The 26,990-nt window shown below is 39.0% G+C and overlaps 1 protein-coding gene across 15 annotated transcripts in view; it reads left to right on the top strand.

Annotated features, from left to right (window-relative positions):
* The first annotated feature begins 229 nt into the window (after positions 1–229).
* Positions 230–26,990, top strand: part of mef2aa (myocyte enhancer factor 2aa) — a 134,805-nt gene continuing 108,044 nt past the window's right edge. For 5 of the 15 annotated variants that reach the window (XM_056255444.1, XM_056255451.1, XM_056255460.1 and 2 more), the window contains exons 1-2: positions 3,283–3,470; positions 6,983–7,125. The gene's annotated coding sequence lies outside the window, so the exon portion shown is untranslated. Of the gene's footprint in view, positions 500–3,281; positions 3,471–6,982; positions 7,126–26,990 lie in introns of those variants that run through there. The other 10 variants (XM_056255367.1, XM_056255401.1, XM_056255411.1 and 7 more) reach the window with 7 other exon arrangements.

Here is a 26,990-nt window from a genome sequence, read left to right on the forward strand (position 1 = left end):
TATGAGAAAGCGAACCATCTTCCATCTCTTGTGAACAGTCAGGCATTGTTGTTCTCCCATCGCTTTTATTAAGAATAATAAGAACACAAAACACATCTAACACCCTCAGTATTGGTGAGTGACAGCTGCGGCTGGTCCACCACTCCCCTGAGCCAAGCCCTGTCACATACACGCATGCCCAGCATGTCAGCGTCCATCTGGGATCCTACCCTTCAAACTTCTGTCGCCCAGCTCCCTTCCGGCAGAAAGACCCAGGGACAAGAGTGTGAAGTCAGGCCTCACAGGGGCAAGAAGAAAGCCGTCCAAAGCCAGCTGGTCTGGCTTTGAGGAAAGCAAGAGAGATAGAAAGCACAAGAGAGAAAGGGGAAAAGAGAGACAGAGAAAATTAAGTAATAAAAGGGAAATTAAGAAAGTAAGAGTGGCACGCGGCTGAGAAAGATACCTGAGGAAGGCCTTGGCAGCAGGTTCTGTGAAGGTAATCGATCATCTCAAGAAACAGGTGAGATACACAGAGGGGGAGGGGCAATGTGGCAGATGTATTGTATTCAAAATATTAACACATGACCTGCCTGCTTGTGATCGGTAAGTAATAGATAATGCAAGCAGAGAAATCATGCTGCTATATATATTTAAACTTGTTGCAGTATTTTCTGTTTTTTCATAATAATTATTACACTCAACGTCATCAAAAAAGCTCAACAAACTTTATCACAGGTTGTGACTTTTTTTTTTTGCAGGATTGCACCACTTTCCTTTTATTTGAATAACATTTTCAGTCTGTTTTAGTTGAAATTGTAAACAGAGGAAACAGGTTTTCTATGAGGATTTTTGGTTCTATTTATTCAATGTCTATACTGCTTTGCCTGCACCACACTGATTTATTTTTTAACTCTGATTTTTTTCATTGCTTTAAATGAATTTTGCATTTCATAATAATCTTTTTTACTTCTTATACAAAATGTATACGTTATACAGTTATATATTGTACATAATGTTCAGTGACAGCTGATTACACACTAAATTAGATGTAAGAAGAACAAAATGTGTTTTTTTCTAGCTAATCTCTCGATCACAGGTGGATGGTGTTCATTGTGGTTTGGGTTCTGGTGCCATTGGGTGTTTGCACAGGGGATCCGGAGTATGCGCCTAGCCCTGATGGGACTATTTTTATGCACAGCTCCAGCTTTAAAGGGCTTCAAATAGAATGTGAAAAAATGTGAAGTCACAGAGGCCACATAATCAGGGATTTCATCAATATCCATAGCCATTTTCAAGGGATTACTTATACCGTGTGAGTTTGCTGTTGATTCTGTTGCTATATCTTCTATTGGAGCTTAGTTATTTCAGATGCGCACTAGGCATTGGTCTTAAGAAATTGATATAATGAAGTACTTTTACATTGACATCTGTGTCTGTCTGACTTGAGACTTGAACTTGTCATGCTGGTTGTGATTTTATCTTAAATTATATTCATGCTGCAAACATCTGTTTACAAAAAGCTAAAGTAAATAGATATTTATATAATAAAATATACAATGACTTAGCTTCCAGTTTTGATTGTTATCTGAATCCATGATGATTGCTTATTATTAACATCCATTATTTTTGTCAGGTTCAATTTGAAACTGCTCAAAGTCAAACTGTGCTGTGGATTAGAAAGTTATACAAATCTCACTGTAATAAGATAGGACTAGTAACAACACTGATTCCAAAGGAAAACTGTAAAAAAAATAATTAAAAAAAATATTTTTTTTTCTATTGGTCTTTTTTCCCCCCATTGTTTTAACATGTTGTTATCATTTGATATCCTGCCTGTCCCATTTTACATGTGGCAAAACGGTGATAAAAAAGAAATTGCCTTTAAGTCCCAGCAAAAACAACCCATGTTCAGCACCACACCTCTTCCACAGATCTTACAACTACACGTGACTCTGACACATGCAACGTAAAACTCAGCCAGCCTCTTTTATCTGATTGGTCAGTGACAAGCCGCTGTGGGATCGGATTGGATGAGAAACGTGTCACTTCAGATGTACTGACCCTATTGTTACTGTTGTTTTATAGACCTTACGTCAATCGTATCTAAGGTAGTGCCAGTAACGACCATAATAAATATTACATTGCTCTGCACATAATGGGCTTTTAGAAAGCATCCAATAATCGTTGCTGTGGCCCAATAGTGACGTCTTTTTAACTTTTTTTTTGAGCGACAGTGCTTTAACTATCACTTCCTCGATTCGATGAAACGAACGTACTATTCGGGTTGTTTCCTCACTTTCTCAAACTGTTAAACACGGTGATGTCATGGTGTGGCGGGAGCAGTCTCCTTTCCTTCTCTCCTTAAGTGGCGCGCTCACTTTTTTATTGCGTTTCTTTTTGACAAAAACACTATGTATTACTTATTTCGTGATGTTTTCATTTTGATTCGGAGTTCTTGAGTTTTTCATATTTGTTTTTAAACTAGAGATGAGACACGAGTAGAGTAGGAGGTGGAGGATGAGGAGGCGGCGTTTTATGGCAAGCTCATGTAGCAATTATTCCTTTAGAATAACAAGAATCTATTGTACTTTTATATTTAACTAATTAGACCTACTACAAAATAATCGAATAGTGACTAGTTTTACTAGTGGCTCTTTTCAGCACTGAAAAGCTACACAAAGTCTAGAAGTAAACCTCCTTTCTATAGGCTATAGCCTAGTCTTTGCTAGTGTAGGCTATTCAAGTTATTGGTGGTACCTTTTCCAGTTTTACTTGTAACTTCTTTAGGAACTACTAGTTATATTTTAGTTAGGACGATTCCAATAGGCCTACTACTAGTATTCCAGTTGTCTTAGTACCAGTAAAATAAACATTAGTATTATGGATTAGACACTAATAGCCTATGCATTTCTGTGATTTATAATATATTTAAGACTTTTAATCAAGCTATAAAGTAGTCTGTTTAATAAAGCATAGCCTAAGCAAAATACTATTGTAAATCGTGAGGGAAGAAATGGACTAGTTACAATTGGGATGTATAGGCCTACTAGTGTCTCAAAAATCGGTAGTAGGCCTATCCAATTAAGTAGGCCACAATAGCTGGAATCAGTTCTAACTTGTGACTGTTAATGTAGAGAATTAATAAGCACTATTTGGGCCTATAAAGGACCTTACGATTTAATATTTTACTTGGAATAAAACATACTAGTTAGAGTAAAATACGGCGATTGAACCTATTTAGTTTAAAAAGGAATGTATGTTAAAACGGCTTGCCGTAGGAGGTTGCCTCCGTCTAGTGTTCGTCATATTGGGGGAGGAGCTTGTGTTGTGACAAGAGCGACTGCTGCTTCTTCTGAGTTTGTCAGCCCAGCTCCCGAAAATAGAAGCCGTGTGTCAATGTGACTGAAAATACATTTATGTCACAGTGTATCCACGGGAGTCACTGATACACAGTATCTATATACAGCGAGGGGGACCGCGAAGAAAAAAAGGTGAGTTGCAAAAATAGCAACAATGTTAGACAGCAGTCAGAGAGCGAGAGAGAAAGAGGAGGGAGTCGTGGAGTGAGAATGGATGAGCACAAATTAAACGCGTTACAATTCGTCTGGGAAGCTAAACATGTTTGTCATGTGTGTGTCTAGGGGTCGGCAACACGCCTGGAAGAATTTGATGCCGAGTTGCGAGCACCTGATTGAAGGACAACAATATTTTTCGTGCTCGTAATTCTCTGTGAAGAGCTCGTGCGTGGTTTTGGGTTCAGTCCACTTTGACACTTGGCATAGTTGCGCTCTAGTCTCGCATCATTTTCCGGGCGGTGTTAAATATTTCTGGAGGGACGATTAGAAATGAAAGATATTAGTCAGGAAAGCCAGCGGATAGTAAGTATTTTTTTTTTTTTTTTTACTGCAAGAGCAGAGTTGTGTGGATATTGTAGTCTGAAAACCGTTAAGCTTTCGCTTCTGAATATCACTGGTTGAAGAGGGTCACCTGCAGAGATTCAGAACTTTAAAACAGGGCAAGTTCAACTTCAGAACTCGCGCGACATAATGTTTCATGACTTTGTTTTTGTCTCCTAATGTATCTGCAACTGTGGTCAAAGTTGCACGTCAAATAGCCAATGTATTCCATTCTAGCTGGCTTTTCGAAAGGAAAAGTTGTTTAAAGCACCCAAAGCACAGGCAACTAAATATACTAATTTGTCGTACTTTAGACAATATCATTTGTGATAATTAAATTGTTTTAGATTTTAAGCCATTCTAACGCGCAGTCAAGGGTTAAATGTAGGACATTACCTCCGTATCTAAAGCACGCCCGACAACTTTATGGATATTATAGAAATTATTGATCTTTTGTTATGCATAACTTTGGAAGTCGTTGCAAATACTTTTCTGTCTGAAATCTAGATGGTGCTGGTCTTTTGCAGAGCTTTGGATAGTTGAAACAGGGTTTATTGGAGTCTCTCTGTACATACTGTATGTTAGTGAATAAACTGAGACAAGTGTAAATTGATGCCATCAATTACTTTATAATAGCATATTAATTTAACTTGTGATTTAATGTTATTCACGAGGTCACAATGTCTTGTTACAATCTAGTGAGAGGTCTAGCTATTGTGTGGTACATGATTGTGACTCATCTGCAAGGCCATACTGATGGAAAGTTATTCAATTAAATATAATTTCAATTTTATTTCGAGCTTGTACAGCCACTAATCGACAATTGGGTCATTCCCTTTTATCAGTTCTAAAAAATGGCCTGTTTTGTGTATTTTCTGTAAGAGTTGCTGACTTTGACATGCACATTGAGGGAACAGCCAAATCATCCACAGGGAGAGAGTGTAGTACTTGTGCTTGTAAGATTACACATGCCCTTTAGCCTGCCATTTAGTTATTAATAAAGTGTCTTAGACTTGCCTTAAACGCAACATTACGAGATGACATGTCATTTTGACCTTCACAAATGTTTTAGGTGTATCAATTATAAATATTTCGACATTGATAAAGATATAAAATTGACCAAACTAATACAAAAGTAAGCCACGTTGTCTTGACCTGTAGTCTGAATGGCCAAAGGCTAAATTAGGCTGTGTTCCTAGGGTTGCTCAGTGCTTGTGTCTGACAAGCATTGTAATTACGAGCCACTGGAGGCAGGCAATCAGGTTACGGTACATCATCATGAAAATGACGTCATGAAGAATGTTTGTCTGTTCCTCTGATTGTTTGGCTTTTAAGAGGCTTAAAGCCTCAGTGGTCAATGCCCAACACACTATAGATTTATTGATTAGTTCAATATTTCAAGCTGATCAGAGAGATGGTATAGGCTTAGAGGAAATAGTGTTCGTCCCAAATTGAACAGAGGCAAAAAACAAAACAAAAAAAACCTGGGTCTTGCTTGTGCATGAGTGCATGTTTTGGATTTGGGCTGGAGCACATTTATTTGATGTGTCCAGGTATAACATAAGTAAATAAGAAGTAATGTTATTTAATTAAAAAATCAAGCTTTGGACTCACTTTAACTACTATGTACTAACATTTAAATTAATCATTTGATAAGTATCTATTGTATACATTTTTGTGTATATTTATTGTGATTTTATATTGTACACAGACACATATTATACTGCATGCGTAATTCATTTAATTTTATTTTTGCAATACAAAATGAACACTATAAGTATTGTGTGTATATATACAGTATATGTAAGTACATATTAGTTAAAACACCTAATATAAAGTCATACAGAAGCTTGACATAATACTATAAGCATATGGTATGTATTTGTTATGGACAGAGGTGTTAGAATTGGTTCTATTTTATTGTTTGATTAGCCCATTAACAGTACGGATAACACGCATTGAAAAAGTTTTGTTGCAAACCATGTTAAAATATGGTTTGAATAAATGTGTTTTGCTGCCCTTGTTTTCATCTGAGGTGCATAGTAAAGATTTAATATCCCAGTCAAGTGTATAATATACCATCCCACTTTTTCCATCTGGGCTTCTGTGCGACTTCATTATAGTTTAATAAGCCCAAACTAAACATGGGTGCAAATTCAGCTCTGAAAACATCACACTGAAATTCAATAGCTTTCTGTTTACACACTTGACAATGAATTAGTCAGCGAAGGAATTCTTTTAATATTCTGAATGCTGTTCACCCGACATGCCCCTCTACAAATCCGATAAAGCACAACATCACACTTGAAATTGGTGTCCTGCTGTGCTCTGTTAATAAAGCGTCTTTTGTTTATGATGTTTTGTTTGTTTTTTTTATCACTAGATACTGATACACCAGGGGTATTTTTTATATGAAGCTTCTATTTCTGATATTTTATTGGGTTGTTTTCTTTTGTACATTAATTGTATTTAAATCACTCCTCTTTTCGACCCCAGTCACTGCTAATGTAGTTGAATAAAGTCCATGCAATCAGTATCAAATATGATTTCCAGGTTAAACTCAACAGCACTGGACCACGGTTAAATACATTCTGACATGCGACTTCTTGTGTCTTACAGCTTGAGATCAGAGCGCACTTGGGCTGTAGAAGTTTTCTCAGGGCCACTTCTTAATATTTCTCCCATAGGCTTGCTGTAGACTGTAGTTTACACTTCATCTGGATTAATGCATCAGATTTATAGCGTATGCTATATGGTGCACTTGTACCTCTTCTGTCAGCATGCATCGTCCCATGAGTGTCAGTCCATGCCTGTCCTGTTCTTGTGAAATAAAGTCAGCCGTGGTGAAGTCGAGCTCCAGAGGTGGTGATTGGTGTTGCCCAGGGTGGGGGTTAGAGCATCTCCCACTGTGCTGTTCATAGCACTCCAATCTCACAGCCTGCTCTCAGCTCCTTCCAGGAGAGAGTGAATAGAGAGAGTCTGGAGTGTGTGGGCGAGTCTGATCTGCAATTAACGCTGGTTGTCAGAAAGAGAAGGCTGGCGTTTACACCATGCTTCTGAATCACTGAGCGAAACACTTTTCCTCTCTTCCCTTCCCCCTCGAACAGGGCATTTTACCCGAGGAGGAGAAAGCACCAGCGAGCTCCAAGTAGAGAGAAGCATTGAAAGCAAAGGAAGAAAGAACGTAAATAAGACTTGAGCTGGATATTTTGGGTCCAGGACTGAGGATTGTGCTGCTTCGTTTGTTAGGGTAAGCCCAGCTCTTCTTCTCTTCCTGTCAAACAATGCTGCATCTGTTTTAATTTCACTTTTTATGTATTAAATCGAATGAAGTAAACATGATACAGTGCCATATGGTCAGTTGACATCTAATGTTGAGTGCCTGCCATATACTCTACATGCACACTAGGATTTAAATGGTGAAACTCTGTTGAAAACAAGTTGTTGGTCTTGTTTCAAATAGGAGTTACATTGGCATTGCAGAAGTTGTAGTGTTTAATTTGAAGGTTAATTTCACGTTAGCTGAGTTTAAAGCGAAACACCCTGTTCTTAAGTGTCTTATTTGAGTCAGCTGCAGCTGGCAAAGGATGCATTGTTCAGTCTCAAAGTTAGCCACAAATGTTATTTAACAAGCAGAGGCTGGAACTTTTCAGAACAAGGGCACTGGTATGTAATTTTGTTAGTCTGTACATTTAAAAAAAAGAAAAGAAAAAGAAGAGAGATTTATTATTTGCTGCTGAAAATGTGATGCAGTTTATTATTTAGAGACCAAGATTGTGGAATTCTGTAAAATATGGATGTTTTGTAAAATAAAAATACTGCTTTTTAAACTATATCGTTAATTAAGGATCTTAAGGGAAATGTTTAATCTTTGCTGTCATCCATTCGCAATTTAAACCAAATCAAGTAACAACAAAACCAGTCAATGACATATTTAATAACACATTTGTGCAATACTTACTGGACGTTTTCAGGGGACGTCATTGCATTTTACGCGTCTTGCTCATTACTTGTTCGAACGCTCCTGTCGCAGGCCCATTCTTTTTCCCAGAGTGTGAAGACTCTTTAGCAGTCCTGTTCTAAATATTTTTCAGATCAGGCCTATGGAATGTGCCATACTTCTGCACCATGTCCATTAAATCACGCTCGGTTTTCTTTTTGTGCAATGGCTCTCTTTCACGCTTGCTCAGAGCAGCGTGATTCATTGTTTATTGGAACCCTATCATTGAGCTGGAGATTCCAGCATTCTCCCGTGAGACCTGGAGGCAGGATGCAGAATCTTGAGCCCAGCAGATAATGTTTGAGCCATAGTTTGCTTGTGTGGGCCATGCAGACCTTTTTCCCTCCTATGGGAACATCTCGGAGGATTTTTTTTTTTGTTCAATAAAAGGCGTATAAATGGGCTGCTTTTATCACCATAAAGGGCAGAGTTATGAATATGCATCCGCATGCATATATTCAGTTGATTTTAGTCTGCGCTGACTTCCCTCTCTATTATCTGTGGTTTTTGGATCGGCTCTCTAACCCAGTGGAATGTACGATGTCCCAGCGGGGTCACCCCATAAGTAGCAGCTCCAAAACCAGAAACCTCTGGCTGCCTCCTGGCCCCACCACCACTCCACATTGCCACACTTTTGATTCTAAATAAGTTACCAGAGGATATGGGGAACATGTTAGGCAAACAGAAAAAAACATCATTTAAGACGTGTATCAAAATATTAGCTCCTCATTTAACTTGCATGCACACACAACTCCGTCTGTTGCAAGCTGTAAATAGGTTTCCATTTCACTTGCCAAATAAAACCATCTATCAGGTTCTTAGGCTCCTCAGTTTTAGCTTTATTAGGCAGCTTCTTAATATGTAGTGATGATGATTTCCAAACCATTGGCTTGAGGATTAGCATCCAAGTTGGCACAGGCCTCCTCGCCACATGAAAATACAGCTCACTTTCTGACATGTGGATAAGATTTCAGAGTTAATATTGGTTAAATCGTATTTAAAGTGTATTAGCCAGTGTTGCAGAACGGCTGGGGCAAAAAAAAGCATGCACAAAATTATAATTAAATAAGAGCATGTGAGAGGGACTTACAACTGAGAATTATCTGGCTAGACACACGTCAGCTGAATGTATTCCTGTTTCTCTATTTGTCACTCCCTAGAAAAGCCTTCGGGTCTGTCTGGGTCATCAAGAACAGAATTTAGGCAAGATTGGTGTGATCAGTGTTACCCAACCAAAATGTTTGTGGACACAAATGTTATACTTCCATCTTTGTAGTTTTAAATCTGTTGTAAATGTACAAGAACTTTATTGAATTAGTCAATAATCTCATTTAACTTCTAACATTCATTAAAGGGTATTAAACATTAATGCCTGTCCATCTGAAGTTTAATGGAGACTCTGTAGTCTCAGAGTGCCATAGCCACACTGTATCAAATTTCTGTCTAAACAATATCAATACCATTTTGAATACCGTAAGCATTTGAAAAAGTGGTCAAAGTTTCCAGGGAACATTGTATTGTTAGGTTGAAATTGTAATTTACAATTTGGACCTTCCCTGCATAAAGACACAACTTCACCCATGAAACCCAGTGTTGTCTGACCACACATGTTCGATTTAACAGCATTTTTGAAAGCAAATGCTATCTGTTGTGAATGATCTACCTCTTTAGTGCTGCACGACCGGAAGGCTACGCCTGCGTTGTCTAAAGAAACCGCTAACGTTGACCTTTCGACTGCCCTGCCCTTGGCTGTGACCTCTGGTGTTAAGCCACGCCATACGGTCCACTCAGCACATGTGCTGCTGAACAGTGCAGAGCGGCTTAAGGATCGTCAACCTCTTTCCTGTCTCCTTCGCCCTTCCCGAAGACGCGGTCATGCGCGAGTACCTGGTTTCAGGTGTCCCCTTCGCTCTAGGCCGTGGCTGGGTCCTCGGCATCACGGGTGTGAGACTGAAGCCAGAGCAGCCCGAAGCTGCTAATCCTCTTTCTCTACTGATCCTCTTCCTCTCTGCCTCCTCACCCTGCCACCACGCTGCCCTCTCAGGGTTAAAAGGGCAGCATAGGCAGAAGTCCCATGTTACTCAACACCAAACCAAAACAAAACAAAACCCTTCAAGTGCTGAACACTAATCCGTGTAGTCCATGGAGGGTAACTTACCGTAGATTATCTCATTTTGTGGGTCAGCGATTAGCCTTGACACAAGCTTCATTATGAACTCCTATGAGTGCCACTGTGATCAGGATTATGTCTTTTATCTGTTGTTGCACTTGTCATCAGAGTGCCTCTTTATCCTCCTGGGACCCAGCAAATCATTTTTGTCCTCTGTTTGGGACATTTTTCTGAGATTTTCAGAGAATTCAGATGTTTAAGGCTTTGACCATGACATACTCTTTTCCTTGGTTTAACACAATTAAAAAAAAAAAAAAGTAAAACAATAGGTTATTATTATATAATAATTTTTATTTTTGTTGAAATATTAGTTGTATTTGATTTATTTCTTATACAGTACTGTTCAAAAGTTTGGGATGATTTCAAATAAATGCAGCCTTGGTGAGCATAAAACACATTCATAAACAATAAAAATCGTACCAACCTCAAACTTTTGAATGGTGTAGTATATGAATTGTTTATGCGTTGTTATACTCTTTTATGATTACAATATTCTTTGTAAAACAAGTTGCCCCAAAAGTATGTAAATATATGTTTGTGTGTTTCTGTGTATATATCAGAAACAGCGTGTTTCTCATTTTTCAATTATGTTTAGTGGAATTTCAAATTTCAACAACTTTTCTTTTCTTTGCTGCATGGGCAAGAAAGTTAAAGTTCCACAATTGTCTCAGGTGTCTCTGAATAGATAATTTTCAATTTCACAATTATAATTATTCATTGGAGATACTTTGCACACTTTTGCATGATTAATACTAGTTTCGTTAAGGTAAAATGTCCTCTAGCAAAATTACTTTCTGAAAGTGAGACTGAGCATATGGGAAAGAAAAGCGTTTAAAAGCTTGTGAAAGTCCTCTTTCTCAGCCCTCCAAGCGTCACGTGATGTCACGGTAAGCAAGTGTGGCTTCTGAGGTGGGCTCGTGTGAACGTGTGGTAGAGACCGGCACTGCTGAGGGCTCGGAGGAGTGACGCAGTCTGCACCTGTGTTCTCTCATTACCTCTGCTCTGTGGGCACTGACATGTGCTTCAAACTGCAGCCGTGTGTTGCTCCCTGTGCTTAGGATATCAGCATTGGATGTTATTGTGGACGAAACATGTCTCAGTGGAACCATAATGCCGCGCTTGTATCGTTTCGAGCCAGCATCCCTTCTGGCTTGTTGTTTTTCTCTTATATCATAGTAGATGGTTTTTGAATGTGATGTTGTTTTCATGCCACATTATTGCTTTCTATCATCACTGTGTTTGTAGTTTTGAGGAACTGTTTTCGAATAATGACACATCATCTGTCATTCATGAGTGTTGTATGCAATGAGTGTCTGTAATGCTTTCAGCTCAAAGACAAGCGATTCTTAAGTATACAACACCACCAATTTTTATACTTCCTTCACAATCAGTGATGGAAAAACACAAAATCACTGTATTATAATATAGTATAGTATATATTATAGTATATTATTATCTATCTGTCTATCTGTCTATCTGTCTATCTGTCTATCTATCTATCTGTCTATCTGTCTGTCTGTCTATCTGTCTGTCTATCTGTCTGTCTATCTGTCTATCTGTCTGTCTGTCTGTCTGTCTGTCTGTCTGTCTGTCTGTCTGTCTGTCTGTCTGTCTGTCGCAAATTAGATTTGAAATGTCTAATGCAAAGTAAAAATTCAGTACATTTAGTTACAAATAGTTACAAATACAATTTAGATAAATATAAACAAGGCATATTTACCAAAATGTTCAATAATTGTGAAAAACAAAAGAAAAATCTTAAATTATTTTAATCTAATAATTATCTTACAATATTTATCAACATACTTTTTTGGTAAAACTAAAAAATAAGTCACAGAGACTATTTCTTTTGGACATTAATATAACCCGAATGCATTTGACATCAGAGGCTTAATAAAAGGTTCATTAAAATCATCACAATGTTTACAATGTTGCTTAATTTTATAGTGCCAGGAAAAGCATTGTGAATAAATTGTGAAAGTTCGATAAATTGCCCAACCGTCACTGTGAACTGAAAGCATGTTTGGCATGTAAATCATAATAGCAAAACCATACTGGTCCTGGGTGTGTCGTTTTTTTTTAACAAGACTTTCCCTATTGCCAGAAGCGCAGTTTTCTCTTTAAACTCTTTTGAACTTTACAGGATGATAAAAAGATACTTCTAGTTAGAGTAATTCATTCACTTGTGAAGGAAGTAAAACTATGATTAATTACTGATGGAAAAAGATCATCCCTAAAGAATGCTGTTTTAATTTGTCACACCGTATCAGTTAATCATGAATGTGCATTGTTGCGGTTCAAGTCAAGTCAGAACCTGTGGCACAGTAGGAAATAATGCAGCTGTGCTCTACAAACAGGAAGAAAAGGGGCCCTCATCCGTGTTTTTCCCAGTTGTTGGAGAGATGTGGTGAGTTTGTGGCTGCAAAAGGTTATAAAAGATGATACATGACAATCAGAGGGCCATACTGTAAATTGTTATTGGTTATTGACTTTCCATCTTTGTTTTTTTTTTTACTTTAGTTTACTCTTTTAAGTTTAGCACTGACATATTCTGACCACGAGCTACTGTGAGAAGAAAGAAAAACATTGAGGAACCCATGCTGGTGATTAGGCATTTATATCATTGTAATGACAGGCTGATCTGTTCAGATTATAAAATGCTAAATTGCTGTCTTTTGTACGGCGTGATTCCTTTCTAACCCTAAACACATGTCCGATCTGGCTGTGTGAACCCTGCCGATATGCTTTTGGCACAGTGTCTCATCTATCTGTGAGGGAGTTTTAAATTACCCTAATCCCCTGAATTTGCAAAGACGTAATTCCAGTAATATATGACTCCAGTGATTTGTCAAGGCCACCTGGAATATTTTCCATCTTTCCACTGTCTAGCACACTGATAGCAGGATGTCCATGTAAAAAGCTCCATCCTGGATGTAAATGAAGCTCTTTGTCTTAACTGTGCTGAGAGGGAAATTGCCCATGCTTTTAGATCCATATTCAACACAACGCTATTTCAATGGGTCTTTTATTTTACTGGTGTTCAGCTGAAGAATTCGACTATAGCAGGGTCCTCTTCCATCTTGATTTTTATTCTGTTGCCGGATGGAAACAATCTCAAGCTTCAGATAAACATCAGCCTGCTTTCTCTCCCTAAGGACCATTCAGTTAAGTTGAATTCTGCACTTTTCATTGCAGATCCTAATGATTTAAAACCAGTATGTCATGACTTGACTTGGAACAGTATCTGAGAACTTCAGGTGCTTTGGCTGTAGTTGAGATTTTCTCTCCATAGTCTTGTACTGCATTCTGAGGCGTAACCGAATATTGTGAATAGTTAACCATAGTAAATCTTTGTAGCTTGTTCATGTTTTATTAGGTTTCCCCTTTCATTGATTTTGCACATTGATTAGATTAACGTTTACAGGTCAGCAGCATCCGTCTATTTATCAATCGGCTTACCATGCCGATACCACGATAACGTACCATGCCGATACCACGATTTCTTGCAGAGAAAACATGGCGAGATGGCTTCGGGCTGAAAGGCTCATTCGTTTGGGAGCTGATATGAAGTAGTTGACCTCTGCCATGTAAGGAGAAAGAAGTGGAAGCCAGGACAGGGAGGTATCAGTTTTACAGGCATGACATCACCCTCCCTCTGGTGCTGGCACTTTACAGTGAGGGAAAACATGACGCCACTCCCTTAGTAAAAGTCTGAGCCGTTAAAACGCAGCGAAGTACACAGGACAATAAGATGTACATGTCACTTTGTCTCGGTAAAGTGTTTTACGAATGTAGTCATATGGGTCCGTCTAGAAATACGCTCTCTGGCTAAAGTTGAAATTGGTTGAATGTAAATTTGTCTGGTTTTAATGTTAATTTTAGTGGAGTATTCAAGTCAGAGAGGCTTGAAATTGAGGTCACACTATACATTGATTGATTTCGCCAAGTGTACTATGTCATGTCACTGTGTTCTCAAACTCTTTGGTTGTACTACACCCGTAAGTGCATAAAGTTCTGCTTGTTGCCAGCTTTCTCTCTCTCTGCTGATCCAGGTGAAATAGTACTCGGGGCCTGGTATCTCAGCTGCTCTGTGGCCATACTTGGCCAGCATCTCTGACACCCGGGGTCTTATCTCTCACTCGGCCACCCCCCTCCTCCTCTTCGCCAATCGTCTGTCTATCAGTGGCTTAGCTGCTAGCCTGCTTCAGAGCACACATGGGAAGAGAGCTAGGCCGTCACTAACCACCCAGTCAGGCCACAGGCTATCAGAGAACAGTTGTGCTAAAAAGATTCCTGGGAAGGCAAACAGCAGGGCTTCACTCACACTAGACCCCTTTGTCTCTGTATTTTATTTTTAGAACCCTCTCTTTAGTCTAGTTTTATTGACATTGGCGATGGAAACGGGACATGTCGCAGGTCAGATTCGAACCTGCATTTCCCATCAACCGATATGCCACATCTCTGGCCCCTTCTCTCACTCACTGTAGCATATGGAGTAGCCGTATGTAAATCCTGTCAGATTCAGTGATGAATTAGTTTATCAGCCACTCTCAGGAATAGCAGTATCATCTCACTGACCCAATATTTGCACTTTGTTTCTTTGCATATTTGAGAACTCGTTAGAATAAAGCAACTGAAAGATTTGCCTTACTACAAGAAATCATTATTTGTTATGCTACACAGATGAGAATTCCCGCTAACCAAAATGCAAACATACACAGACAATGCATATCTGAGCACTTCAAACATTAGTTCATTGTGTAGAGTTAAGAGAGACTGCATTTAGAGTCCATTAGTTAAAGAGCAGCGTTTTCCAAAGAAGTGCCTCCATTGTACAGTACGTTGCATAAACACTAGTGCAGCTGCAAGCAGACGTTTATGTAAGAGCATATCTATATTTTAATTTTTTTTTTTTTTTTGTGCTGAATGGAGGAAGTAAAAATCATCACGGCAGCCTCTCTGGAGCATGTATACTACTGTGAGCAACATTCTTTTCTCTCTTTTCATCTCCTCTATTTTCTCAAACCGTTTCTCATCAGGCGGTCTTGTACTGCAAAACAAAGAGTCAGTGGTTTGAACCGCCTGCAAAACTTAACAACAGACTCCAGCTAAATAACACAAAGTTGATTCTACTGTTTCAGCCCATAATGAAATTAAGAGAATAGTTTGACTTGGCAAATGTTTTTTTTTTTTTGGTGACAGGCTCTCAAAATTGTAGGGTACTCTTCAGTTGCATTTTTCTCCAAGGGCCCCAGAGAGAGATGCAGCTTATCGGTCGGGTTGCCATCATGTCATTTTGAAAAATCACACAAGGGGAAGCATTTTTATCCCGAACAGCTTTTTGATTTAGATTTCAAACAAATGACATGTAGCTGGTTTGGTGCTGCCTTCTTTCTTTAATGGAATTTTTATTTTTATTTTTTATTTGCCACGCTGTCTGTGTTTTTCTGTTGAGAGAGATTATTGTTCATCAGTCTTTTTATATATATTCTCTCTCTCTCTCTCTCTCTCTCTCTCTCTCTCTCTCTCTCTCTCTCTCTCTCTCTCTCTCTCTCTCTCTCTCTCTCTCTCTCTCTCTCTCTCTCTCTCTCTCTCTTTCTCTTTTTCTCTCTCTCTCTCTCTCTCTCTCTCTCTCTCTCTCTCTCTCTCTCTCTCTCTCTCTCTCTCTCTCTCTCTCTCTCTCTCTCTCTCTCTCTCTCTCTCTCTCTCTCTCTCTCTCATATATATATATACACTCACCGGCCACTTTATTAGGTACACCTGTCCAACTGCTCGTTAACACTTAATTCCTAAGCAGCCAATCACATGGCGGCAACTCAGTGCATGTAGACATGGTCAAGACAATCTCCTGCAGTTCAAACCGAGCATCAGTATGGGGAAGAAAGTTGATTTGAGTGACTTTGAACGTTGCATGATTGTTGGTGCCAGAAGGGCTGGTCTGAGTATTTCAGAAACTGCTAATCTACTGGGATTTTCACGCACAACCATCTCTAGGGTTTACAGAGAATGGTCCGAAAAAGAAAAAACATCCAGTGAGCGGCAGTTCTGTGGGCGGAAATGCCTTGTTGATGCCAGAGGTCAGAGGAGAATGGCCAGACTGGTTCGAGCTGATAGAAGGGCAACAGTGACTGAAATAACTACTCGTTACAACCGAGGTATGCAGCAAAGCATTTGTGAAGCCACAACACGCACAACCTTGAGGCGGATGGGCTACAACAGCAGAAGACTCCACCGGGTACCACTCATCTCCACTACAAATAGGAAAAAGAGGCTACAATTTGCAAGAGCTCACCAAAATTGAACAGTTGAAGACTGGAAAAATGTTGCCTGGTCTGATGAGTCTCGATTTCTGTTGAGACATTCAGATGTTAGAGTCAGAATTTGGCGTAAACAGAATGAGAACATGGAACCATCATGCCTTGTTACCACTGTGCAGGCTGGTGGTGGTGGTGTAATGGTGTGGGGGATGTTTTCCTGGCACACTTTAGGCCCCTTAGTGCCAATTGGGCATCGTTTAAATGCCACGGCCTACCTGAGCATTGTTTCTGACCATGTCCATCCCTTTATGGCCACCATGTACCCATCCTCTGATGGCTACTTCCACCATGTCACAAAGCTCTAATCATTTCAAATTGGTTTCTTGAACATGACAATGAGTTCACTGTACTAAAATGGCCTCCACAGTCACCAGATCTCAACCCAATAGAGCATCTTTGGGATGTGGTGGAACGGGAGATTCGCATCATGGATGTGCAGCCGACAAATCTGCGGCAACTGTGTGATGCCATCATGTCAATATGGACCAAACTCCCTGAGGAATGCTTCCAGCACCTTGTTGAATCTATGACACGAAGAATTGAGGCAGTTCTGAAGGCAAAAGGGGGTCCAACCCGTTACTAGCATGGGGTACCTAATAAAGTGGCCGGTGAGTGTATATTCTATATTCTATATATACACACACACAAATTTCATCAGTTCACAACCTTTCCCAGTTTATGAGTCATCGGCATCAATGCTCCCCGGATTGCATAAACCTTTTACATAATGGAGTATTGTAGAACAGTGGGACTGAAGAGGATTGAAATGTCATAGGGAAAGAGCATAGTATCAAATATTTAGTGTAAGCCGTTCTAAAGTTTTCCTGTAAAAAGCTGAAGTATCTCGCAGGTCAGGCAGAGGAAGGCATTTGGTGTCTGCCGTGACAGCTGGAGTGCTAAAGATAGGATTTTTTTGTTGTATTTGGGTGCAGAGATTACCATAGTCATCGTAGATGGTTAGTCAGTTACAGAGTTCTAGATTTTTTTAAATATATTTTTAGATTTTATATTTTTAGTTACTGGTGCTTTAATTAGCATGCTGAAAGCATGCGGTGTTTTAGTAGTTTGCCGATTTGCAGGGTAAAAACCTCTTGGTTTTGTATTTAAATTCACCCCCTTTACAGGAACAATATGTAAGATTTTTGGATTCAAATATCCAAAAACCTCTAGAACAATGTTATATATTTTGTTGACATTATCCGAAATGTTTCCAACAATGGTTAAAAATGGCTGATTTCGCTGGATTTAAACAGTGTAACGGCTTGTGTCATTGTGTTGCCTAATGACGTCATATCTACATTACCCTCGCATTCCAGTAATACTTCTGTAAAAACCATGGAAGCACCAAAGACGCTTTAATGTATTATGATTTATTAGACAGATGAGCAACTGTTTGGATGTCTTTATTGACAGAAAACGAATCATTGTTATATAGCTCAACACACTTAGTCATGTTGTTTGAATCTATAATATATTATACCGTGCCTCAGAGAAACATAACATAGCATAATCAGAATGAGCTTTATTTGTTAACAATAATGCAGCATTTTCTCCACCATACAATAATTTTTTTAATTAATTCATTGCATGCCATTTAACAACACAAGTCATCAGCTTTTATTAATATGAAATTCTAATATCGATCTGCAATGTGCAACAAGTGTCTCATACCAGCCACCGAGCTAACACACAGAGTAACGTTATTAACAGCCTAACTTTCAACACACTCAAATGTATTTTTAGTATGATTGTATTCAGCTGTTTTTGAATTCAAGAAGTTATCTTATGTTAATGCCTCCTAAGAAACGCATCTGATGTGGACCAGTATAATTATATGATTTTCTTAGGACTACAGGTACTTGTTGTGGCAGTCTCCCAACTAATTGAATTTAAATAGTTGTGCAGATCCACATTAGAGAGGATTTCTGATGTCTGAAGTAACAATTGAAGGTTAGAATGTGGCTGTGATGCCCAAAAATATCGTCTAGGTTGGCAGCTCACAAGGTTTTGAATTTTCAATGATTTAGCTGTCTAGAGAATGTTACTGTGAGTTGTGTGCTCATGTTATGCATTAATGCATGGCATCTTTAATACTCATGAGCCACTGTTCCCTGAGGAGGAAAATCTGTTTATCATTTCTGAGCTGAGATCTGCGCAACATCAAAAGACCGCCATGCCAGTTAACACAGCTTGCAGGGTGGCTGTGGGCAAAACGGGGGGTAGGTCTGAGGGTAGGCAGACACTTCTATGTACATCAGTGGGGGATTAGTTATATCTGGTGATGACTCTCTTTCTTTATGTGCTGATGGACAGTCATGCAAAGAGAGCCAGAAACACATGCCATCACTTCATAGTGTCCGGAACATCTCATCTAGAGATCACACCAACTGTGTGTTGCGTAGTGTATAACGCTGTTAGTGTATGTGAGAGTGGGTGAGAGAAAAAGAGGAAAGAAAGAATAAATGTTGGTAAAAATCATACAATTGAAATGTTTCATTTATCAAAAGATTTATTAAAAAAAGCATCAAAAATCTGTGAAATATAAACGTTTTTGTGCCAAAGTTCACCCTGTGAATTGTTGCAATTTCACAACCTATCGCCATTTTTTAAAAAAACAAGTCAAAAAGCCATTTGTAAAGTTTAATAATAACTACTGTTGAGGTACTCATCCAAGTGGGGGAAAAATCCTATGCTGACTTTTGTGTCAAGACATTCTCTCTGCGCATTGACATACTGTCATAATGGATTTCGGTGATGAAATTATTTTTCAGACAAGCTCACAGTTTTTTCTTTTTGATTTCACTTTTGATAGAGATGTTGAGTGAGCTGGTGTAGATATGATGTCAAAGACGATCACACATCAGTCAAAGACCCTGATATTATGGAGGTACGCTGTCCTTTAAGTTACATACCTAAAGACAACATGAAACTGCATTCGCAACTCATTTTACTCCTGTGATGTGACACTTTTACAAAGGTCATTTGGGTGAAAAAATGCATCACAAAAAAAAAAAAAAAAAAAAAAATTCCCACTCAGCTGATTCTGGTTACATTTGAAAATGTCACATAATGGAAGCTAAATGTCAATCGAGTGTCATTTTGTGTTGTGTTTATTGTATCATGTTAAATAAACTATCATATCACATTGACCGATATACTGTAGATACATGTTGAACATCTAACCCTAACCCACCTGGTACAAGGATTCATTTGTTTAGCTGATAAAAGACATCTGGACTGGCTTGGAGTTCCATCACTTTTATTATAGACTCCAAAATCCCTGATTCCTGTCACAATTAGTCGCAAACGTTCACCCACCCAGCACAGTGGTCTTCCCACATGAAATAGATCTAACTGTTCAGAGAGGGTCATCGCTTTATCCTTGAGAAACTGAGAATCCATTCATCGGCTCGGCTTGGAAACCTGACTGACGCAAATGGATCACTGGGAATATGAGTGTCCCAGCAGTAATTATGTTACAACGCTGCTACCGCACACGACCAGAGGGTAGGGGGTGGGGGGGTGGGGGTAGGCGGTGGTGAAGAGAATAGTGATACTTCTCTTGTTTCATTACAAGTTTTTTTCCCTCTCTTTTGTCCTTTTCTTATTGCCTGTCATTTTCACACACACACATACAGTGCACAACGAGTGCCTGCTTTAAATCAGTCATGACATTTACCATGTGCTGAAGAGTGAACTTCACAGTAGCACGTCACACCTAACGCCTGTGCAATCAAAGGGTAGTTTTAAGTGAGGCTAGTAGTTTATTTTTGATCTTCTCTGCTCATGACTTTCTACTTTTTCAGATGTCTTTGTCATTAAAAAAAATGTAAAAAAGCAAAAGCTGAAAGAAAATGATGTAATTGATGATCAAGGAGGGGACAGTGGTGGGAACTAGAGCCATATTGAAGTTTTCTCCATGGCTTTTTCAGCACGGCCCCTAAGGCATCTTCTCAGTCAAAGTCACCTTGTGTAGTTCGCCCCTCTCCCAGCTCTCGACCTTGCTTAAATCCTTGATTGATTGTGGGCACGTCTAGTGTGCGCTCGCCATTCTTTCACTGTGAATGTAGCATATCTTTATTGCTTTTATAATTTGAAGCAATAGACATTATATTTATGACAATAGCATGGTTTCTAGTGTCATTTTAGATGCAATATAGTGTATTATTTTGTATTATGTGATATCAGTGGGGTGGATAAATCATGTCGGAAACACGCGGTTTATGTTTCGCGGCAAAATATAAAGGTTGATAAATGTTCCATTCATCCATCCCATCCATCCATTCCATCCATCCGTCCGTCATTTTTTATTTTATTTATTTCCATATTTCACATCCATCCACCCATCCGATCACAGGTCATTTTTTAATTAATGAATTTATTGTTTTATTTATTAATTTATTGTTTTTTTTAATGAACTATGAATTAAGTAATTGATTACATTTACTTATAACTCCAGTGGTTATGGTATTAGTTGATATTTTGCTGCTTTAATTGCAAAGTCTAGGACATTTTGATGCATTAAAGCCACACAATTGGATTTAAACAGATTAAGAAAGTTTAAAGCAGACAAAGCAACCGCAAATCATTTAATTCAATGATAATTTGCACTTTAATTTGGATAATTGTGACCGTATATACACCTATGTATAGATATGAATGAAAATTGTAAGAATATATATAAAAAAACGTATTAATCATGCATTTTGGGAAGTTTTATCTCTTGGGGCAGTACCTGCTGTTATTACTTTCGTTCAAGCCTGAGAGAGTTTGCATGTGGTGATGGCATTTTGTTGGTGAGAAGTGGCTTTCTTTTCCTCACCTCCCCATCTCTGACGCCAAGTTCTCGCCTGTTATAGTTCTACACGAGCAGTACGGAAGATCGTCTCAGCTGGCATTGATCCGGGCAGGGAATATAGCACGGTCAGAGGAGAGCCGTTGAATGGAGAGCATGCAGTCATTAGCAGAGATTAACCACCCAATGGCTGCCTTCTCAGCAGTGCCAGAGAGCAAACAGTATATAAACATCTATATCACACTCTTAAATCCAAGCACTCAGAGTATAATACATAGATAATGAGAGAGATCAGACTGATGAGAAGCAAAGCAAATTTAGACCTGGTAAACATCGGCAGAGGGTTCAAATTAGGGTTTTGATATCCATTGCGTAAGGTTATATGTGTCATTTTCTTGGGAATGGCTTTTTTGGGGGGGGTAAGACATTCTTTTGTTTCTCAGAACTGTGCTTGACAGTATCCAAATAAAGCTTTTTGAATGGGTCAGCCAAGGACAGACATGGTCTCCAGTCACATATGTAGTAACCGTGAGCTCTAGGGACATCATATTTCACAAATAGTATAGTATAAAGTCCCCTTTAAGGAAATATTGACCTATTCTGTCTTTCTTTATGTGATGTAAGTCCCAAGTTTCCAGATTTAAGCATGACTGCAGTTTTGAAGGAAAATATTCAGTTCAGAATAAGTCGCATGCTTAACAACATGTTTTCATTGACATATAGGCTTTAGCATGCCAATGTGGCCTTCTAATTTTTATTGTGCCAATATAAACCACAAAATATTTCAGATTGATCCCATAGCGCCTAATTTAGTTCTATTTCTCTGAGGGTGTGTGCGATTTTATATAGAATTATTTAGTTTTACTCCTCAAGCATTATCTACACACCCTGCCCTATTCTTTTATTCTGTTCTCTTATTATATTTTGCATAATGAAGTGCTGAAATATAAATGTAGAAAATCTCACTCCTGCGTAAGATTCCTCATATTTCAGTCTCCCCTTCAGGGCTCTTTTTTTTTGTTGACATGAACATATGTACCATTTTCCTGAAACAGAGCTCATATCCTGATCATCTCAACTTGTGAAGAATGTATTTCGAAACTCATTTGTCCTGCCGCGTAACATCACCTTAAGCCATGTTTTAAAAAAGGAAGTTAACATGGTGTGAAAAGTTTGTTATGAGTGAGCGCGTGCAGCATTATTCCATCTGCGCTCGCACACTCTCCTTCTCCGAGCCTCATTTTCACTCATTTCTTCACGCACTCCCCTTTGCTGGATCTTATTAATTATATCTCATTAGTTGCCTTGGAAACAGAGGTGAGGGAATGTGGAGAGAGGAAACTGAGAGACTTAACAAGGGAAAGAATGAGAGGATGAGAGCCAGAGAGAAAGGAAGCAAAAAGCAGAAAGGAAGCAAGACAGCAGAAAAAAAAAGTGTGAGGAGGAAGAGGGGAAAATGGCATTGTCAGATTAGCATCGAGAGACATTAACAACAACGAAGCTGCCGGGACCGGACTCTTTACCCTGGGCTGCTGGAGAGGAAGATAAGCACACGCTCACAAAGGCAGACACCAGTACGCCTCCTCCCCATCCAGGCCAGGTACACATCCACCTCTTAGAAGCAAGAGAACAAAAGCCCAGGCTCAATGCGTCGCTACAAATGAACCTTAAAGTTTCCCCTCCAGACCCGCAACTGCAACACCACCCTTAATGGAGGCAAATCAGTTCCTTTGTGTTTTGTAATATGCTGAGCTTTTGTGGTCGACTGTCTGGTCATTTGTATTTGAAAGTTCTACACGGTCTACTGCAGATTTGTCCCGTTTTATGGCTTCGTCCTTCTTTGGTGTGTTATCGAATGGTGATTCATAGTTATGTAAGCTGGGAAGGTTTGAGCTTCTTATCAGCAGAGGCCAAAATAAGGAAAGCCTGGTGCTGCTTGTTTAAAAAAAAAAACGAATAGAAAGTGAACGAGAGCTTGGAAGAGCATGCTTGAGTCGCCTGCGAAATGGCCCTGGTTGTAAACATAATAAACATGCTGGGAGAATACACAGGAGATGGACTTGTGTAGTTGTTTAGTCTCCAACAGACAGGAAGATAACAAGGGGAAGGATCAGAGCAGATGCTTGTCCCAATGGCTCCTTTTCCCCCCTTTCTTCTCTCTCTCTCTGTGTCTCTGGCTTTCTCTTTCCCACCCTGTCTAGCTCTTTCTCTAATGTCTCTCGCTGGCTCCTATTGGTCATCTGAAGGGGTTTGAAAAACAGGAAGTTGAGGAGCAGGATGTAGGGAGTGCGCTCTGCCCACAGCTTGTTCTGGGACGTTGAGCTTTTAGGGCGGCTGTGCACAGGAAACAGCGCTGTCATGGTGGTGCCCGAGATTCTGGACACTGCCTGAAGTCGGAAAAGTAGTGACCCGCTCTATTTTTCCAAGTGCTATCACTAGGTTTCCCTTTACACCATCAATACCATCTTTGAAGTAAGGAATGGAGGACTTCGTTTATATTGATATTGCATTATATTGCTGTGTTAATTCAGTGCACCTCTAACTCAAAAGAAATATAATAGTATTTATATGAACAATTTGATTACTGTACAATATTTTTACTATATAATGTATATAGTGTGTGAATGTGTCATTTCTTGGTGATCTAGTGACTTTTATTAATTATCCTAAATTTGAACCTTTTGGTTAAAATAATTTAAAGCAAGAATTGAAACTTACTATAAATCTGGATCAGTCACATTTGAAGCCGTTATGAAATAGTCAATTTCTGTATAATCTACTGGATATGCTTCTTTTGATTTTAATTTCAGTAATTGGGCAATTATTATTAGCATGATTTTTGTCAGATTTTCTTTTTAAATGAATGTGTAAACACTTTTTTAATCAGAAAACACTTTCACACTTGTTGAGCCCTGTAAATATTCAGCACGTAGACGTCTCTTTGTAGTCCATGCAGTCGCTTATATTCTTAATATGTTTTCAATACAGCTGTCAGGAAACCTCAGTTTATACAGTTAAGGGATTAGAGGAACACTCTCCAAAATGACAGGTTTGTTTAAAAGAGAGGTAGTTGAAGGTTTGGCGGGCAGATGAGGGAACGCAGTGTGCGGATGTGTGTATCTGCGGTAATTACAGTGGGAGTAGGGCATGTTTTATTGAGTGTGAAAAGGCCTGACCCCAGTACCAGCCCTCCCACACTCTCACATTGGCACGTTCCGAAGGGAGAGAGAGCGAGAGGCCTATCACTAACACACGGCTTGTGTGCTCACGCCCACTCGCACATGCACGCACAGCGCAATCATTTACATTTATATAGACCCGCTCATCATGGGATCATCTCAGTTACAATACACATTCCTCCCAGGCAGTGTGAAGGACATGGGAGTTTACTTGTTTATAACACAAGTGAGTGTCAGCATGTCAGGTGGGGCCTCTCCTCTCACATTTTGAGGTGTGTGTGCGATAAATGCATGTTTCATATCTCAAATGGAAACCAAATATATATTACGTTACACAGGAGAAGATTTTTTTTTCTCTCTCTCTCTCACACTCTCGCTCGCACACGCTCTCTCTCTCTCTCTGTGTGAGTGTGTTTTGCCCCCCGTATATGCACCTGTGTTCGACCGTGTGTGAGTGAACGACCTCTGTGCAGCGGGGTCAGGGTCAGCGCAGTGAGCACATGGACATGTCTCACTAGAGATCGGCTTTGCTGTGCACATTCTGTGGGTCATGTACTCCTATTGATTTTCATGTCAGGCCCCGGCAGTTGCTCCTATAGAGACATATTCCCCGCTTATCGATCACAGTGACTGCAAATGTTTAGTAAGCAGCTTTCAAAAATGCTGGACTGGTTTAAATCAAAGATCAACTTTTGACCAGGTGCATTGCATCAAGGGAGCGCATTTGGAATGCATTTTTTTGTGAATACATTATTTCATGTTTTACTCAAGAACTGTATTGCTGCCACAAATTACATCACACATCAGTTATCTTAATGTTCACTTAGTTTTACATTCTCTGCCGTTCATTTTTGGCTTGATAGCGTGCAGTGAAAGAGTGTGTAATATTTAGGAGAGCTGATGTAATCGGCAGTGGCTTCGGACTGCTGGCTCTTCTGCCCATGTCCTGGAGCGCTGGAGGGATCCAACATGCTCTTAGTGGATCCCTCCCACAGCCAGCAAGTCCCACTGCATCCACCCTACTTTCCTATAAACCCAGCTCAAAGAGATCTCTTTTTTCTTATTGCAATTTTGCTGTGACATTTGCTTTTGAATTTACCTATGAGGGCAGTACGTACAGTATCTTTTCTCTTGCTCTGAGGTACATTTCCTCATAATTATTCACTTTTAGAAGAATATGCTCTATTATAGAACCTTAAAGGGTTCTGTCATGTACTTCATATGGCATTGTTTGAATGATTTAGTTTGAAGTCATTTAGTTTTAATACAATTTTAATTTAAATAAATGTTTTGAGTTAAACAGCTTGTTTACAACAAACAAGAAATGTTAAACATTAAAGTCTTGTGCTATCATTTAAGACATTTCTCCTTAGATTCTTTTTTGTAAAGCACACTGACACTTATCGCAAATTGTTTAAGGCAAAATATGTTTTGTTTATTAAAGAATGCATTAATATTAAAGCTCTGGCCAGTACCGATAAGCTGATATAAAAATTTGAATACACCATTTTGTCTATATACTGCAAGAGAATTTATTCAGGAATCACAAAATTGTAATGTACAGTGTAGAAAATTGATATTCATTTGGTGATCTGCTGAAAAAATTGCCTGCATTGAACTTTAATAAATTATTTGTGTGTTTTTCTGTGGAACACAAACAATATTTTGAAAAATGTATTTTGCCCATGTACAGTGGGGCCCAGTGTTGTTTGAACCCTAACATTATTGTGTGTGTGTGTGTGTTCTTCAAAAGAATGTTAGTCATACAGGATGAGAGGGAGTAATTGACAAGTTTTTTCATTTTCAGGTAAATTAGTGATAGAAAGAAAGGGCTTGAACACAAGACTCAACTTGAGCTGTAATACATTCTCCTGGACCTGATTAATTATAGGGAATAAAGGTGAAGTGAGGGAGGAGAAGGAATGCCTGAAGTGTTGTCATTGGAATGAGGTTTAAGCAGCCGTTTATTTATCATTAGCATTGTGATTGACAACATTAAATCATCATGCTCTTGGCACTCAATAAAGACCATAAAGAAACTCCCTTTTGTTAAGAAAGCTAGTATCTGTCACAAAGAGCTGCTTGGAGGTGAGATTACTCACACATGCACATTATGCCAGTTCACCGTAAATGTGTAAAACAAACATTGTTTCTATCGGATACACTCACATAGCTGCTTTCGGTTAAATGTGACTATAGCAGATAAGCTTTGTAAAATATATCATCAACACAGTCAGTACAGTGAGATAATTTGAGAACAAGTGTTTATAATGAACTAGAATGCACCAGACATTCATGACTGTTTGCATTTTTCAGCGTCCTGACAATTTCCATCGGTTCATTTTTGCACGGTAGTATCTATAAAGTCACCAGCCATCTTATTTTTTTTTCAATGTAATATTTTAGTATGGTTATAAGTGATTTATGCATGCACATCATTATTTTTGCATGACAATGATCCAATCAATTCCCGATGGACAAAATCAAGTCTTGCCCTAAATTTTTTCTTGTTGGAGAAACTTTTTAAAGGAGTAGTTCACTTTTTAAAAAAACTTTTGCTGATAATTTACTCACCCCCATGTCATCCAAGATGTCCATGTCTTTCTTTCTTCAGTCGAAAAGAAATTAATGTTTTTGATGAAAACATTCCAGGA

This window comes from Rhinichthys klamathensis, unplaced genomic scaffold (genome assembly GCF_029890125.1).
Source record: "Rhinichthys klamathensis goyatoka isolate OS25496 unplaced genomic scaffold, OSU_Roscu_1.1 h1tg000005l_1, whole genome shotgun sequence".
In the NCBI taxonomy this organism is placed as follows: Eukaryota; Metazoa; Chordata; class Actinopteri; order Cypriniformes; family Leuciscidae; genus Rhinichthys; species Rhinichthys klamathensis.